Genomic DNA, 16537 nt, shown 5'->3' with positions numbered 1-16537 from the left:
GTGGTTTGGTAGAGGTAGAGTGTGTGTGGAGGGTTATAGGAAGAGGGGGGTGGTTGGTAGAGGCAGAGTGTGTGTGGAGGGTTATAGGAAGAGGGAGGTGGTTGGTAGAGGTAGAGTGTGTGTGGAGGGTTATAGGAAGAGGGAGGTGGTTTGGTGGAGGTAGAGTGTGTGTGGAGGGTTATAGGAAGAGGGAGGTGGCTGGTAGAGGTAGAGTGTGTGTGGAGGGTTATAGGAAGAGGGAGGTGGTTTGGTGGAGGTAGAGTGTGTGTGGAGGGTTATAGGAAGAGGGAGGTAGTTTGGTGGAGGTAGTGTGTGTGTGGAGGGTTATAGGAAGAGGGAGGTGTTTGGTAGAGTGTGTGCGGAGCGTTATAGGAAGAGGGAGGTGGTTTGGTGGAGGTAGAGTGTGTGTGGAGGGTTATAGGAAGAGGGAGGTGGTTTGGTGGAGGTAGAGTGTGTGTGGAGGGTTATAGGAAGAGGGAGGTGGTTGGTAGAGGTAGAGTGTGTGTAGAGGGTTATAGGAAGAGGGAGGTGGTTTGGTGGAGGTAGAGTGTGTGTAGAGGGTTATAGGAAGAGGGAGGTGGTTGGTAGAGGTAGAGTGTGTGTGGAGGGTTATAGGAAGAGGGAGGTGGTTTGGTGGAGGTAGAGTGTGTGTGGAGGGTTATAGGAAGAGGGAGGTGGTTGGTAGAGGTAGAGTGTGTGTAGAGGGTTATAGGAAGAGGGAGGTGGTTTGGTGGAGGTAGAGTGTGTGTGGAGGGTTATAGGAAGAGGGAGGTGGTTGGTAGAGGTAGAGTGTGTGTAGAGGATATAGGAAGAGGGAGGTGGTTGGTAGAGTGTGTGTGGAGCGTTATAGGAAGAGGGAGGTGGTTGGTAGAGTGTGTGTGGAGGGTTATAGGAAGAGGGAGGTGGTTGGTAGAGGTAGAGTGTGTGTGCAGGGTTATAGGAAGAGGGAGGTGGTTTGGTGGAGGTAGAGTGTGTGTGGAGGGTTATAGGAAGAGGGAGGTGGTTTGGTGGAGGTAGAGTGTGTGTGGAGGGTTATAGGAAGAGGGAGGTGGTATGGTGGAGGTAGAGTGTGTGTGGAGGGTTATAGGAAGAGGGAGGTGGTTGGTAGAGGTAGAATGTGTGTGGAGGGTTATAGGAAGAGGGAGGTGGTAGGTAGAGGTAGAGTGTGTGTGGAGCGTTATATTAAGAGGGAGGTGGTTTGGTGGAGGTAGAGTGTGTGTGGAGGGTTATAGGAAGAGGGAGGTGGTTGGTAGAGTGTGTGTGGGTTATAGGAAGAGGGAGGTGGTTGGTAGAGTGTGTGCGGAGCGTTATAGGAAGAGGGAGGTGGTTTGGTGGAGGTAGAGTGTGTGTGGAGGGTTATAGGAAGAGGGAGGTGGTTTGGTGGTGGTAGAGTGTGTGTGGAGGGTTATAGGAAGAGGGAGGTGGTTTGGTGGTGGTAGAGTGTGTGTGGAGAGTTATAGGAAGAAAGAGGTGGTTGATAGAGGTAGAGTGTGTGTGGAGGGGTATAGGAAGAGGGAGGTGGTTTGGTGGAGGTAGAGTGTTTGTGGAGGGTTATAGGAAGAGGGAGGTGGTTTGGTGGAGGTAGAGTGTGTGTGGAGGGTTATAGGAAGAGGGAGGTGGTTTGGTGGAGGTAGAGTGTGTGTGGAGGGTTATAGGAAGAGGGAGGTGGTTTGGTGGAGGTAGAGTGTGTGTGGAGTGTTATAGGAAGAGGGAGGTAGTTTGGTGGTAGAGTGTGTGTGGAGGGTTATAGGAAGAGGGAGGTGGTTGGTAGAGTGTGTGTGGAGCGTTATAGGAAGAGGGAGGTGGTTTGGTGGAGGTAGAGTGTGTGTGGAGGGTTATAGGAAGAGGGAGGTGGTTTGGAGGAGGTAGAGTGTGTGTGGAGGGTTATAGGAAGAGGGAGGTGGTTTGGTGGAGGTAGAGTGTGTGTGGAGGGTTATAGGAAGAGGGAGGTGGTTTGGAGGAGGTAGAGTGTGTGTGGAGGGTTATAGGAAGAGGGAGGTGGTTTGGTGGAGGTAGAGTGTGTGTGGAGGGTTATAGGAAGAGGGAGCTGGTTGGTAGAGTGTGTGTGGAGCGTTATAGGAAGAGGGAGGTGGTTGGTAGAGGTAGAGTGTGTGTGGAGGGTTATAGGAAGAGGGAGGTGGTTGGTAGAGGTAGAGTGTGTGTGGAGGGTTATAGGAAGAGGGAGGTGGTTTGGTGGAGGTAGAGTGTGTGTGGAGGGTTATAGGAAGAGGGAGGTGGTTTGGTGGAGGTAGAGTGTGTGTGGAGGGTTATAGGAAGAGGGAGGTGGTTGGTAGAGGTAGAGTGTGTGTGGAGGGTTATAGGAAGAGGGAGGTGGTAGGTAGAGGTAGAGTGTGTGTGGAGCGTTATAGGAAGAGGGAGGTGGTTTGGTGGAGGTAGAGTGTGTGTGGAGGGTTATAGGAAGAGGGAGGTGGTTGGTAGAAGTAGAGTGTGTGTGGGTTATTGGAAGAGGGAGGTGGTTGGTAGAGGTAGAGTGTGTGTGGAGGGTTATAGGAAGAGGGAGGTGGTTTGGTGGTGGTAGAGTGTGTGTGGAGGGTTATAGGAAGAGAGAGGTGGTTGATAGAGGTAGAGTGTGTGTGGAGGGTTATAGGAAGAGGGAGGTGGTTTGGTGGAGGTAGAGTGTGTGTGGAGGGTTATAGGAAGAGGGAGGTGGTTTGGTGGAGGTAGAGTGTGTGTGGAGGGTTATAGGAAGAGGGAGGTAGTTTGGTGGAGGTAGAGTGTGTGTGGAGGGTTATAGGAAGAGGGAGGTGGTTTGGTGGAGGTAGAGTGTGTGTGGAGGGTTATAGGAAGAGGGAGGTGGTTGGTAGAGGTAGAGTGTGTGTGGAGGGTTATAGGAAGAGGGAGGTGGTTTGGTGGAGGTAGAGTGTGTGTGGAGGGTTATAGGAAGAGGGAGGTGGTTTGGTGGAGGTAGAGTGTGTGTGGAGGGTTATAGGAAGAGGGAGGTAGTTTGGTGGAGGTAGAGTGTGTGTGGAGGGTTATAGGAAGAGGGAGGTGGTTGGTAGAGTGTGTGTGGAGCGTTATAGGAAGAGGGAGGTGGTTTGGTGGAGGTAGAGTGTGTGTGGAGGGTTATAGGGAGAGGGAGGTGGTTTGGTGGAGGTAGAGTGTATGTGGAGGGTTATAGGAAGAGGGAGGTAGTTTGGTGGAGGTAGAGTGTGTGTGGAGGGTTACAGGAAGAGGGAGGTGGTTTGGTGGAGGTAGAGTGTGTGTGGAGGGTTATAGGAAGAGGGAGGTAGTTTGGTGGAGGTAGAGTGTGTGTGGAGGGTTATAGGAAGAGGGAGGTGTTTGGTAGAGTGTGTTTGGAGCGTTATAGGAAGAGGGAGGTGGTTTGGTTGAGGTAGAGTGTGTGTGGAGGGTTATAGGAAGAGGGAGGTGGTTTGGTGGAGGTAGAGTGTGTGTGGAGGGTTATAGGAAGAGGGAGGTGGTTTGGTGGAGGTAGAGTGTGTGTGGAGTGTTATAGGAAGAGGGAGGTAGTTTGGTGGAGGTAGAGTGTGTGTGGAGGGTTATAGGAAGAGGGAGGTGGTTGGTAGAGTGTGTGTGGAGCGTTATAGGAAGAGGGAGGTGGTTTGGTGGAGGTAGAGTGTGTGTGGAGGGTTATAGGAAGAGGGAGGTGGTTTGGTGGTGGTACAGTGTGTGTGGAGGGTTATAGGAAGAGGGAGGTGGTTTGGTGGAGGTAGAGTGTGTGTGGAGGGTTATAGGAAGAGGGAGGTAGTTTGGTGGAGGTAGAGTGTGTGTGGAGGGTTATAGGAAGAGGGAGGTGGATGGTAGAGGTAGAGTGTGTGTGGAGGGTTATAGGAAGAGGGAGGTGGTTTGGTGGAGGTAGAGTGTGTGTGGAGGGTTATAGGAAGATGGAGGTGGTTGGTAGAGTGTGTGTGGAGCGTTATAGGAAGAGGGAGGTGGTTTGGTGGAGGTAGAGTGTGTGTGGAGCGTTATAGGAAGAGGGAGGTGGTTTGGTGGTGGTACAGTGTGTGTGGAGGGTTATAGGAAGAGGGAGGTGGTTGGTAGAGTGTGTGTGGAGCGTTATAGGAAGAGGGAGGTGGTTTGGTGGAGGTAGAGTGTGTGTGGAGGGTTATAGGAAGAAGGAGGTGGTTGGTAGAGGTAGAGTGTGTGTGGGTTATAGGAAGAGGGAGGTGGTTTGGTGGAGGTAGAGTGTGTGTGGAGGGTTATAGGAAGAGGGAGGTGGTTTGGTGGAGGTAGAGTGTGTGTGGAGTGTTATAGGAAGAGGGAGGTAGTTTGGTGGAGGTAGAGTGTGTGTGGAGGGTTATAGGAAGAGGGAGGTGGTTGGTAGAGTGTGTGTGGAGCGTTATAGGAAGAGGGAGGTGGTTTGGTGGAGGTAGAGTGTGTGTGGAGGGTTATAGGAAGAGGGAGGTGGTTTGGTGGAGGTAGAGTGTGTGTGGAGGGTTATAGGAAGAGGGAGGTGGTTTGGTGGAGGTAGAGTGTGTGTGGAGGGTTATAGGAAGAGGGAGGTAGTTTGGTGGAGGTAGAGTGTGTGTGGAGGGTTATAGGAAGAGGGAGGTGGTTGGTAGAGTGTGTGTGGAGCGTTATAGGAAGAGGGAGGTGGTTTGGTTGAGGTGTAGTGTGTCTGGAGGGTTATAGGAAGAGGGAGGTGGTTTGGTGGAGGTAGAGTGTGTGTGGAGGGTTATAGGAAGAGGGAGGTGTTTGGTAGAGTGTGTGTAGAGAATATAGGAAGAGGGAGGTGGATGGTAGAGGTAGAGTGTGTGTGGAGGGTTATAGGAAGAGGGAGGTGGTTTGGTGGAGGTAGAGTGTGTGTGGAGTGTTATAGGAAGAGGGAGGTAGTTTGGTGGAGGTAGAGTGTGTGTGGAGGGTTATAGGAAGAGGGAGGTGGTTGGTAGAGTGTGTGTGGAGCGTTATAGGAAGAGGGAGGTGGTTTGGTGGAGGTAGAGTGTGTGTGGAGGGTTATAGGAAGAGGGAGGTGGTTTGGTGGTGGTACAGTGTGTGTGGAGGGTTATAGGAAGAGGGAGGTGGTTTGGTGGAGGTAGAGTGTGTGTGGAGGATTATAGGAAGAGGGAGGTAGTTTGGTGGAGGTAGAGTGTGTGTGGAGGGTTATAGGAAGAGGGAGGTGGATGGTAGAGGTAGAGTGTGTGTGGAGGGTTATAGGAAGAGGGAGGTGGTTTGGTGGAGGTAGAGTGTGTGTGGAGGGTTATAGGAAGATGGAGGTGGTTGGTAGAGTGTGTGTGGAGCGTTATAGGAAGAGGGAGGTGGTTTGGTGGAGGTAGAGTGTGTGTGGAGCGTTATAGGAAGAGGGAGGTGGTTTGGTGGTGGTACAGTGTGTGTGGAGGGTTATAGGAAGAGGGAGGTGGTTGGTAGAGTGTGTGTGGAGCGTTATAGGAAGAGGGAGGTGGTTTGGTGGAGGTAGAGTGTGTGTGGAGGGTTATAGGAAGAAGGAGGTGGTTGGTAGAGGTAGAGTGTGTGTGGGTTATAGGAAGAGGGAGGTGGTTTGGTGGAGGTAGAGTGTGTGTGGAGGGTTATAGGAAGAGGGAGGTGGTTTGGTGGAGGTAGAGTGTGTGTGGAGTGTTATAGGAAGAGGGAGGTAGTTTGGTGGAGGTAGAGTGTGTGTGGAGGGTTATAGGAAGAGGGAGGTGGTTGGTAGAGTGTGTGTGGAGCGTTATAGGAAGAGGGAGGTGGTTTGGTGGAGGTAGAGTGTGTGTGGAGGGTTATAGGAAGAGGGAGGTGGTTTGGTGGTGGTAGAGTGTGTGTGGAGGGTTATAGGAAGAGGGAGGTGGTTTGGTGGAGGTAGAGTGTGTGTGGAGGGTTATAGGAAGAGGGAGGTAGTTTGGTGGAGGTAGAGTGTGTGTGGAGGGTTATAGGAAGAGGGAGGTGGTTGGTAGAGTGTGTGTGGAGCGTTATAGGAAGAGGGAGGTGGTTTGGTTGAGGTGTAGTGTGTCTGGAGGGTTATAGGAAGAGGGAGGTGGTTTGGTGGAGGTAGAGTGTGTGTGGAGGGTTATAGGAAGAGGGAGGTGTTTGGTAGAGTGTGTGTAGAGAATATAGGAAGAGGGAGGTGGATGGTAGAGGTAGAGTGTGTGTGGAGGGTTATAGGAAGAGGGAGGTGGTTTGGTGGAGGTAGAGTGTGTGTGGAGGGTTATAGGAAGATGGAGGTGGTTGGTAGAGTGTGTGTGGAGCGTTATAGGAAGAGGGAGGTGGTTTGGTGGAGGTAGAGTGTGTGTGGAGCGTTATAGGAAGAGGGAGGTGGTTTGGTGGTGGTACAGTGTGTGTGGAGGGTTATAGGAAGAGGGAGGTGGTTGGTAGAGTGTGTGTGGAGCGTTATAGGAAGAGGGAGGTGGTTTGGTGGAGGTAGAGTGTGTGTGGAGGGTTATAGGAAGAAGGAGGTGGTTGGTAGAGGTAGAGTGTGTGTGGGTTATAGGAAGAGGGAGGTGGTTGGTAGAGTGTGTGTGGAGGGTTATAGGAAGAGGGAGGTGGTTTGGTGGAGGTAGAGTGTGTGTGGAGGGTTATAGGAAGAGGGAGGTGGTTTGGTGGAGGTAGAGTGTGTGTGGAGGGTTATAGGAAGAGGGAGGTGGTTGGTAGAAGTAGAGTGTGTGTGGGTTATTGGAAGAGGGAGGTGGTTGGTAGAGGTAGAGTGTGTGTGGAGGGTTATAGGAAGAGGGAGGTGGTTTGGTGGTGGTAGAGTGTGTGTGGAGGGTTATAGGAAGAGAGAGGTGGTTGATAGAGGTAGAGTGTGTGTGGAGGGTTATAGGAAGAGGGAGGTGGTTTGGTGGAGGTAGAGTGTGTGTGGAGGGTTATAGGAAGAGGGAGGTGGTTTGGTGGAGGTAGAGTGTGTGTGGAGGGTTATAGGAAGAGGGAGGTAGTTTGGTGGAGGTAGAGTGTGTGTGGAGGGTTATAGGAAGAGGGAGGTGGTTGGTAGAGTGTGTGTGGAGCGTTATAGGAAGAGGGAGGTGGTTTGGTGGAGGTAGAGTGTGTGTGGAGGGTTATAGGAAGAAGGAGGTGGTTGGTAGAGGTAGAGTGTGTGTGGGTTATAGGAAGAGGGAGGTGGTTGGTAGAGTGTGTGTGGAGGGTTATAGGAAGAGGGAGGTGGTTTGGTGGAGGTAGAGTGTGTGTGGAGGGTTATAGGAAGAGGGAGGTGGTTGGTAGAGGTAGAGTGTGTGTGGAGGGTTATAGGAAGAGGAAGGTGGTTTGGTGGAGGTAGAGTTTGTGTGGAGGGTTATAGGAAGAGGGAGGTGGTTTGGTGGACGTAGAGTGTGTGTGGAGGGTTATAGGAAGAGGGAGGTGGTTTGGTGGAGGTAGAGTGTGTGTGGAGGGTTATAGGAAGAGGGAGGTGGTTTGGTGGAGGTAGAGTGTGTGTGGAGGGTTATAGGAAGAGGGAGGTGGTTTGGTGGAGGTAGAGTGTATGTGGAGGGTTATAGGAAGAGGGAGGTAGTTTGGTGGAGGTAGAGTGTGTGTGGAGGGTTATAGGAAGAGGGAGGTGTTTGGTAGAGTGTGTGTGGAGCGTTATAGGAAGAGGGAGGTGGTTTGGTTGAGGTAGAGTGTGTGTGGAGGGTTATAGGAAGAGGGAGGTGGTTTGGTGGAGGTAGAGTGTATGTGGAGGGTTATAGGAAGAGGGAGGTGGTTGGTAGAGTGTGTGTGGAGCGTTATAGGAAGAGGGAGGTGGTTGGTAGAGTGTGTGTGGAGCGTTATAGGAAGAGGGAGGTGGTTTGGTGGAGGTAGAGTGTGTGTGGAGGGTTATAGGAAGAGGGAGGTGGTTGGTAGAGTGTGTGTGGAGCGTTATAGGAAGAGGGAGGTGGTTTGGTGGAGGTAGAGTGTGTGTGGACGGTTATAGGAAGAGGGAGGTTGCTGGTAGAGGTAGAGTGTGTGTGGAGGGTTATAGGAAGAGGGAGGTGGTTTGGTGGAGGTAGAGTGTGTGTGGAGGGTTATAGGAAGAGGGAGGTGGTTGGTAGAGTGTGTGTGGAGGGTTATAGGAAGAGGGAGGTGGTTTGGTGGAGGTAGAGTGTGTGTGCAGGGTTATAGGAAGAGGGAGGTGGTTTGGTGGAGGTAGAGTGTGTGTGGAGGGTTATAGGAAGAGGGAGGTGGTTTGGTGGAGGTAGAGTGTGTGTAGAGGGTTATAGGAAGAGGGAGGTGGTTTGGTGGAGGTAGAGTGTGTGTAGAGGGTTATAGGAAGAGGGAGTTGGTTTGGTGGAGGTAGAGTGTATGTGGAGGGTTATAGGAAGAGGGAGGTAGTTTGGTGGAGGTAGAGTGTGTGTGGAGCGTTATAGGAAGAGGGAGGTGGTTTGGTGGAGGTAGAGTGTGTGTGCAGGATTATAGGAAGAGGGAGGTGGTTTGGTGGAGGTAGAGTGTGTGTGGAGGGTTATAGGAAGAGGGAGGTGGTTTGGTGGAGGTAGAGTGTGTGTGCAGGGTTATAGGAAGAGGGAGGTGGTTTGGTGGAGGTAGAGTGTGTGTGGAGGGTTATAGGAAGAGGGAGGTGGTTTGGTGGAGGTAGAGTGTATGTGGAGGGTTATAGGAAGAGGGAGGTAGTTTGGTGGAGGTAGAGTGTGTGTGGAGGGTTATAGGAAGAGGGAGGTGGTTGGTTGAGTCTGTGTGGAGCGTTATAGGAAGAGGGAGGTGGTTTGGTGGAGGTAGAGTGTGTGTGGAGGGTTATCGGAAGAGGGAGGTGGTTTGGTGGAGGTAGAGTGTGTGGAGGGTTATAGGAAAAGGGAGGTAGTTTGGTGGAGGTAGAGTGTGTGTGGAGGGTTATAGGAAGAGGGAGGTGGTTGGTAGAGTGTGTGTGGAGCGTTATAGGAAGAGGGAGGTGGTTTGGTGGAGGTAGAGTGTGTGTGGAGGGTTATAGGAAGAGGGAGGTGGTTTGGTGGTGGTACAGTGTGTGTGGAGGGTTATAGGAAGAGGGAGGTGGTTGGTAGAGTGTGTGTGGAGGGTTATAGGAAGAGGGAGGTGGTTTGGTGGAGGTAGAGTGTGTGTGGAGGGTTATAGGAAGAGGGAGGTGGTTTGGTGGAGGTAGAGTGTGTGTGGAGGGTTATAGGAAGAGGGAGGTGGTTTGGTGGAGGTAGAGTGTGTGTGGAGGGTTATAGGAAGAGGGAGGTGGTTGATAGAGGTAGAGTGTGTGTGGAGCGTTATAGGAAGAGGGAGGTGGTTTGGTGGAGGTAGAGTGTGTGTGGAGGGTTATAGGAAGAGGGAGGTGGTTTGGTTGAGGTAGAGTGTGTGTGGAGGGTTATAGGAAGAGGGAGGTGGTTTGTTTGAGGTAGAGTTTGTGTGGAGGGTTATAGGAAGAGGGAGGTGGTTTCGTAGAGGTAGAGTGTGTGTGGAGGGTTATAGGAAGAGGGAGGTGGTTTGGTGGAGGTAGAGTGTGTGTGGAGGGTTATAGGAAGAGGGAGGTGGTTTGGTGGAGGTAGAGTGTGTGTGGAGGGTTATAGGAAGAGGGAGGTGGTTTGGTGGAGGTGGAGTGTGTGTGGAGGGTTATAGGAAGAGGGAGGTGGTTTGGTGGAGGTAGAGTGTGTGTGGAGGGTTATAGGAAGAGGGAGGTGGTTTGGTGGAGGTAGAGTGTGTGTGGAGGGTTATAGGAAGAGGGAGGTGGTTTGGTGGAGGTGGAGTGTGTGTGGAGGGTTATAGGAAGAGGGAGGTGGTTTGGTGGAGGTAGAGTGTGTGTGGAGGGTTATAGGAAGAGGGAGGTGGTTTGGTGGAGGTAGAGTGTATGAAGAAAGCATGTGGTGTGTAGTCGTTGTTCAGTTCAAAAGTTGAGAGGTAATATTGCAGCTCTATAAAGTTCTGGTTAGACCACATTTTTAAATAAAATTTATTTAGAGATACAGTGCGGATAGCACAGCCAGCCCTTCAAGTCACGCCACTCAGAACCCTCACTTAATCACAATGGCCAGTTAGTCTCCTAACCGGTATGTCCTTGGAGTGTGGGAGGAGCAGCCAGAAGAAGCACACTTACTCCAGGGCGAGGTCGTATGGACTCATTACCTGGAGGGTTGTCTTCACGTTTACTCACCTCATTATAGGAAGTTTTTGGGAGGATGCACAGGAGATCTACCAGCATGTTATCCGGATTAGAGAACATGTCTTATGAGGGTAAGTGTGGTGAACTAGATATACCTGTCTGACTGCTCCTGTGGCTCCTCCCAAGACCCTGCTGACTGCCCCTGCGGCTCCTCCCACAGACCCCTGTATAAAGGCGACTGTGGCCTGCTGCTCTCCCTCATTTTCCCCAGGATGTAGTGTTGTTCTTCAGTCAATAAAAGCCGATATCTCACTTCCTAAGTCTCGGCGTGAGTTATTGATGGTGCATCAATTTTATTGACTGAAAGTTACAACATGGAAACCGCTTTACGCCCAGAACGCCTAGACTTGGACCCCCGAGACCCTGGAGCAGCTCTTGCCTTTGAACACTGGCTGGTGTGCTTCCAATCGTACTTAGAGGAGGTTCGTGCCACCGACTCGGCTGTTCGGCACAAACTTCTCTTCTCGAGGGTCGCCCCAAAAGTTTATTCGTTCATCAGGGACATATCCACCTACGAGGAGGCGCTTGCCGCCCTCCAAAGACAGTACCTGCGGCCAGTAAATCCAGTTTATGCACGGCACCGCTTGGCAACACGAAAACAGCGGCCTACGGAGTCGACTGCTGAATTTCTCCGCGAACTACAGACACTCGCGCGGGCTTGTGACTGCCAAGCGCTCACAGCGGAACAGCATACGGAACTCTTGGTCCGAGACGCTTTTGTGACTGGGGTTCGGTCAGTGTGTATCCGCCAGCGGCTGCTGGAAAAAGCTGATCTTACCTTACGCTCCGCGATAGAGACGGCCAGTTCGATAGAGGCTGCGCAACTGTACGCCGAAGAAGTCCAACCGAGCCATTCCCCGGTTCCGAGCGAATTCGCCAACGCCGCTGCCAGTCGCGGTATCTCAAACCCCACGAATTCGCCAGGTATGAAACTCTGTTACTTTTGTGGGCTTCTGAAACATGCCAGGAACAGCTGTCCGGCTCACGACGCGACTTGTTCCAGCTGTGGGAAGAAGGGCCATTTCGCCAAGGTCTGTAAATCTAAACCGCGCCCGGGGTCGAGCAGCGCTGCGTCTGAGACCTGGGGGCTGCCATTTTGCATGACCGGATGTGGACAACCATCTTTGCCGGCGTCACCAGGCCCCGCCCCCGCCTCGCCATCTTGCATGCCCGGATGTGAGCGGCCAACTTTGCCGGCGTCACCAGGCCCCGCCCCCAACACGCCCCGTTCAACGCTGGCTTCCGTGACCCTCGATCAAAGCGCTCCGCACCAGCTCGCAAGGTCGATGATGGACATCCTGGTGGAGGGGCACAGGACTAGCTGCCTGTTTGACACGGGCAGCACTGAGAGTTTTATTGACCCGGCCACAGTGAAACGCTGCGGACTCGTGACACGGCCGGTCCGTCAGAAGATCACCTTGGCTTCAGGGTCGCATTCCACAGACATCCGGGTGGGTTGTGTAGCGACATTGGTGGTGCAGGGCACAGAATATCGGAACTTTGCGTTCCTGGTCATGCCTCGGCTGTGCGCACCTGTGCTATTGGGGCTGGACTTCCAGAGCCATCTCGAAAGTGTGACTATGGCATATGACGGGCCCCACCCACCACTCACTGTCAGGAATCCTCAGTTTGGTGGGACTTCGCCATATACTCCGTTACCACACGCACATACACCCCGAACCCCACATCCCGCCCAGCACCATGCCGATAGCTGTGCTGCTGACACTATTTGCAACCTCTCCACCCTCAAGATCCCTCCCCCATCGCTGTTCACCAACCTGACCCCCGACTGTAAACCTGTGGCAACTAAAAGTAGGAGGTACAGTGCGGGGGACAGGGCCTTTATTCATTCAGAGGTGCAGCGGCTGCTCAGGGAGGGGATCATTGAGCCAAGCACAAGCCCATGGCGGTCCCAGGTGGTCGTTGTTCGGACTGGGCAGAAAAATAGGATGGTTGTGGACTACAGCCAGACCATCAATAGATTCACGCAGCTTGACGCGTACCCCCTACCCCGCATCGCGGATATGGTCAACCAGATAGCTCAGTACAAGGTGTACTCGACAATTGATCTGAAATCCGCTTATCACCAGCTCCCCATCCGCCCAGAGGACCGCCCCTACACCGCCTTCGAGGCGGGTGGCAGGCTCTATCACTTTCTGCGCGTCCCATTTGGTGTCACAAATGGGGTCTCAGTCTTCCAGAGGGAGATGGACCGGATGGTGGACCAGTACAAACTGACGGCCACATTTCCCTATCTAGATAACATCACCATCTGTGGTCGCGACTGGTCGGACCATGACGCCAACCTCCAACGTTTTTTCCAGGTGGCCAATGCTTTGAACCTCACTTATAACAAGGACAAGTGTGTGTTCAGAACCACACGACTCGCTATCCTTGGGTATGTCGTGCAGAACGGGGTCATTGGCCCTGACCCCGACCATATGCGCCCCCTGTTAGAACTCCCTCTTCCCACTACTCTCAAGGCCCTCCGGCGGTGCCTGGGTTTTTTTTCCTATTACGCCCAATGGGTCCCCCATTACGCAGACAAGGCCCGCCCCCTGGTCAAGTCTACCACTTTTCCCCTCTCTGCCGAGGCCCGCGCGGCCTTCAGCTGCATTAAAGGGGACATTGCCAAAGCAACGATGCATGCGGTAGACGAGACCATTCCCTTCCAAGTAGAGAGTGACGCCTCTGACGTCGCGCTGGCTGCTACCCTCAATCAGGAAGGCAGGCCAGTGGCGTTTTTTTCTCGTACCCTTCAAGGCTCTGAACTTCGGCACTCCACGGTGGAGAAAGAAGCCCAAGCCATAGTGGAAGCTATTCGGCACTGGAGGCACTATCTCGCCGGCAGAAGGTTCACCTTGCTGACCGACCAGCGCTCGGTTGCGTTCATGTTCAGCAGCCAACAGCGGGGCAAAATCAAAAATGATAAAATTTTGCGATGGAGAATAGAACTCTCCACCTATACTTACGATATCCTGTACCGGCCTGGCAGGCTCAATGAACCGTCTGATGCCCTATCCCGGGGACCATGTGCTAGTGCCCAGCTCGACCAGCTGTATGCCCTTCATGCCCAACTTTGCCACCCGGGGGTCACCCGGTTTTATCACTTCATTAAAGCCCGGAACCTGCCGTACTCCCTGGAGGACATCAGGACGATGACCAGGGACTGCCAGATCTGCGCTGAGTGCAAACCGCACTTCTACCGTCCTGACACTGCGCAGCTTGTCAAGGCCACCCGCCCTTTTGAGCGACTGAGTATTGACTTTAAGGGCCCCCTTCCCTCCACCGACCGCAATGTCTACTTTCTCAGTATTATTGACGAGTACTCGCGATTCCCCTTTGCCGTTCCCTGCCAGTTTGGCTGACGTCCCCGGGGCCAGTGCTGCTGCGTAAACATGCGAGGAGTAATAAGTACTCACCACTGGTCGAGAAGGTTCACCTCCTGCATGCTAATCCCCAGTATGCCTACGTGGTCTTGCCTGATGGGCGGGAGGACACGGTCTCTGTCCGCGACCTGGCGCCCGCCGGAGCAGCAGACCACTACCCCGAGCACTCCACGGTAACTATGCACCCTGTACCCGAGGTGACTCCGCGCGCACCGTGCCCCACACAGACTCCGTATGCGTCTGTTCCAGGGCCCTCGCTCACACGCGAGGGATCCCTGACACCTCCTGTTGGGACAGAATTAACCCACTCTCCGCCTTCGGAGCACACACCACCTCCGGCACCTGTGCCGTCATCACCTCCGGCTCCTGTGCAATTGCAGCCGGAGCTACGTAGATCGCAGCGAACGATTCGACCACCTGATCGACTTAACCTGTAAATATGCTTGGGAATTTTTTTTTTAAACAAAGAGGGGGTGAATGTGGTGAACTAGATATACCTGTCTGACTGCTCCTGTGGCTCCTCCCAAGACCCTGCTGACTGCCCCTGCGGCTCCTCCCACAGACCCCTGTATAAAGGCGACTGTGGCCTGCTGCTCTCCCTCATTTTCCCCAGGATGTAGTGTTGTTCTTCAGTCAATAAAAGCCGATATCTCACTTCCTAAGTCTCGGCGTGAGTTATTGATGGTGCATCAGTAAGTCAAGTGAGATAAGGCTTTTCTCTTTGGAGAGGAGGAGGGTTAGGGATAGGTTGAGAGTATGTGGTCATTGGGAAAATCATCCCTCCTGTGCTTCTTGATCTTGTCACTTGATTCAGTGCCACACAATCCTACCACTTTGATCTGGCTCACACCTACATTAACCAGGTCCAACACTTACCTTTATTGGATCTTCCTCCTCCTTACACAAGTCAGCAGGTTTGTGTAGGTGTTGCCTTAGTCTGGGTGCATTTAGGGTTAGTTTGAGTATGCAGGCCCTTGGACGTTAGTATGAGGTTTAAAGATAGGGTTCGGGGTTGTACGGTATATGTGGGGCTGGGAGAGATAAGGTTGTGGAGTACAGAGTGGTGAGATATGTGGGATGTGGCTGACAGGGTAGTGGAGCCACTTTGATCTGGCCTATGCCTTTCATTACCCTGGCCCAACACCACTTGGCTTAATTAACCTGGTGTGCACTGGAACACATCATCAGTAGTCACTAGACACCCTCAGCCAGGTTTGATCAGGCCTGGCTTGTGTTGATCCCATGGACCAAGATAATGAGAAGCATGTAATTTTAGACCTCGTTACTTGGCTTTATTTTGACCATTTGGGGAGTAGAATGTTGTGCGGCCTAGTTCTGAGGCTTTATCTCAATGCAGACATCCCACCTCTCCCAGAAGATCTGGGAGTCTCCCACATGTTGATAGCGGCTCCCTGACGCCCGAAAATTATATACAATATCCCGGAAATTGATTTTTTTGAGGGCGAGTGAGAGAGAGAGAGAAAGAGAGAGAGAGAGAGTGAGTGAAAGAGAGTGAGAGAGCGAGAGAGTGTGCGCCATGGCAGAGTGTTCCAAAAAAAGAAAATATAAAATGTACACGAGTGAATCTGCAGATGCCAGAAATAAATAAAAACACGAAATGCTGGCAGAACTCAGCAGGCCAGACAGCATCTATGGGAGGAGGTAGTGACGACGTTTCGGGCCGAAACCCTTCATCAGGAGTGAAGTAACATGGGATGGTTGAGGGGGGATAAGAAGTGGGGGGAGGGATGAAGTAGAGAGCTGGGAAGTGATAGGCTGGAGGGAAATGGGCTAGGGGGAGGGTGGAGAATTATGGAAAATAAAAGAGAAAGAAAGGTAGGGCTGGGGGGAGATTATAGTGAGGGGGGGAATAGAGAGAGAAAGAGAACCGGACTAAAATAATAGATAGGGATGGGAGTAAGGGGGGGCAGGGGTATCAACGGAGGTCTGTGAGTTGGATGTTCATGCCGGCAGGCAGGAGGCTACCTAGGCAGGACTTCACCCCAGACTACACTAAAGTGTACCCCTGCCTAATAGGGGTCAAAAATAATGACAGTGTTGCTCGCTGCACTGTTTGCAACAGTGACTTTTCTATTGCCCACGATCGGTTAAATCACTGTTGAGGTGAGTTTAACGGGTGTCATTCGTTCATTAACATAGCTAACATTATTTGAACTAGCCGGCTAGCTGCTAAGGAGCTACTCTATTGCAGACATCCCACCTCTCCCGGGAGTCTCCTGCAAACTGATGGTGCTACCTCCCTGAAACGAGTTTTTGCAGGGTGGGATGTCTGTCAATGTAAGGTTCAACTTCCCTACTTTAAATTTACACTGGTCCTTATTTTGCATCTGTTTGCCTGGGATTGCATGGGTTAAATTAACAGTGTTCACTGGAGATTCTGTGTCACTCCACCTGGTTACCTTGAGTTTAGTGGTGACTTGTTTTGTGTGGTCCCACCTTGGGTTTAACTTGCTGGTCTTCTCTCACCCCCTTGGTATCTTGGCTTTTTTATTGGCATTTTGTAGACTACAAAAATGAAAAGCATGTCACTATGAGGATAGGTTGAGATTTTGTGGTCAGTGGGAAATTCATCCCTCTTGTGCTTCTTGATCTCATCACTTGAGATTCAGTGCCACACAACGTTGCCACTTTGATCTGGCCCACGCCTTCATTAACCCCTGCCTTTACTGGGACCTTACACAAGTCAGCAGGTTTAACTTTAGGATCAGGGTTAGGGTTATGGTGAGCTGCCTCAATGACTATAACACAGTCACACTCATATGTGGTGAAATGCTTTGAGAGGTTGGTTATGGCCAGAGTCAATTCCTACCTCAGTAAGGACTGGAACCCCTGAAATTGGCCTATCACCATGAAAGGTCACAGCGGATGCAGTCTCACTGGACTCTCCACTTAGTCTTGCAGTAGCAATACTATGCCAGGCTGCTGGTTATTGATTGCAGTTCAGTGTTCAACACAATCTACCCTCAGTACTAATCAACAAGCTCCAAACCCAGTACTTCTGTACCTCCCTCTGCAACTGGATCCTTGATTTCCTCACAGGGAGACCAGAGTGAGTGAGGATCAGAAATAACATCTCTTCCTCACTGACAAACAGCACTGGTGCACCTCAAAGATAGCCCACCGCTCTACTCTTGTACACCATGTC

At 52.1% G+C, this 16537-nt stretch overlaps 1 protein-coding gene across 4 annotated transcripts in view; it reads left to right on the top strand.

Annotated features, from left to right (window-relative positions):
• nr1h3 (nuclear receptor subfamily 1, group H, member 3) overlaps positions 1-16537 on the top strand; it is a 176219-nt gene that overhangs the window by 54564 nt on the left and 105118 nt on the right. The window lies entirely within an intron of this gene.

This window comes from Hemitrygon akajei, chromosome 6 (genome assembly GCF_048418815.1).
Source record: "Hemitrygon akajei chromosome 6, sHemAka1.3, whole genome shotgun sequence".
NCBI lineage: Eukaryota > Metazoa > Chordata > Chondrichthyes > Myliobatiformes > Dasyatidae > Hemitrygon > Hemitrygon akajei.
Note: the sequence above shows the minus strand (reverse complement) of the source record. Positions and strands in the feature narration are given on the sequence as shown.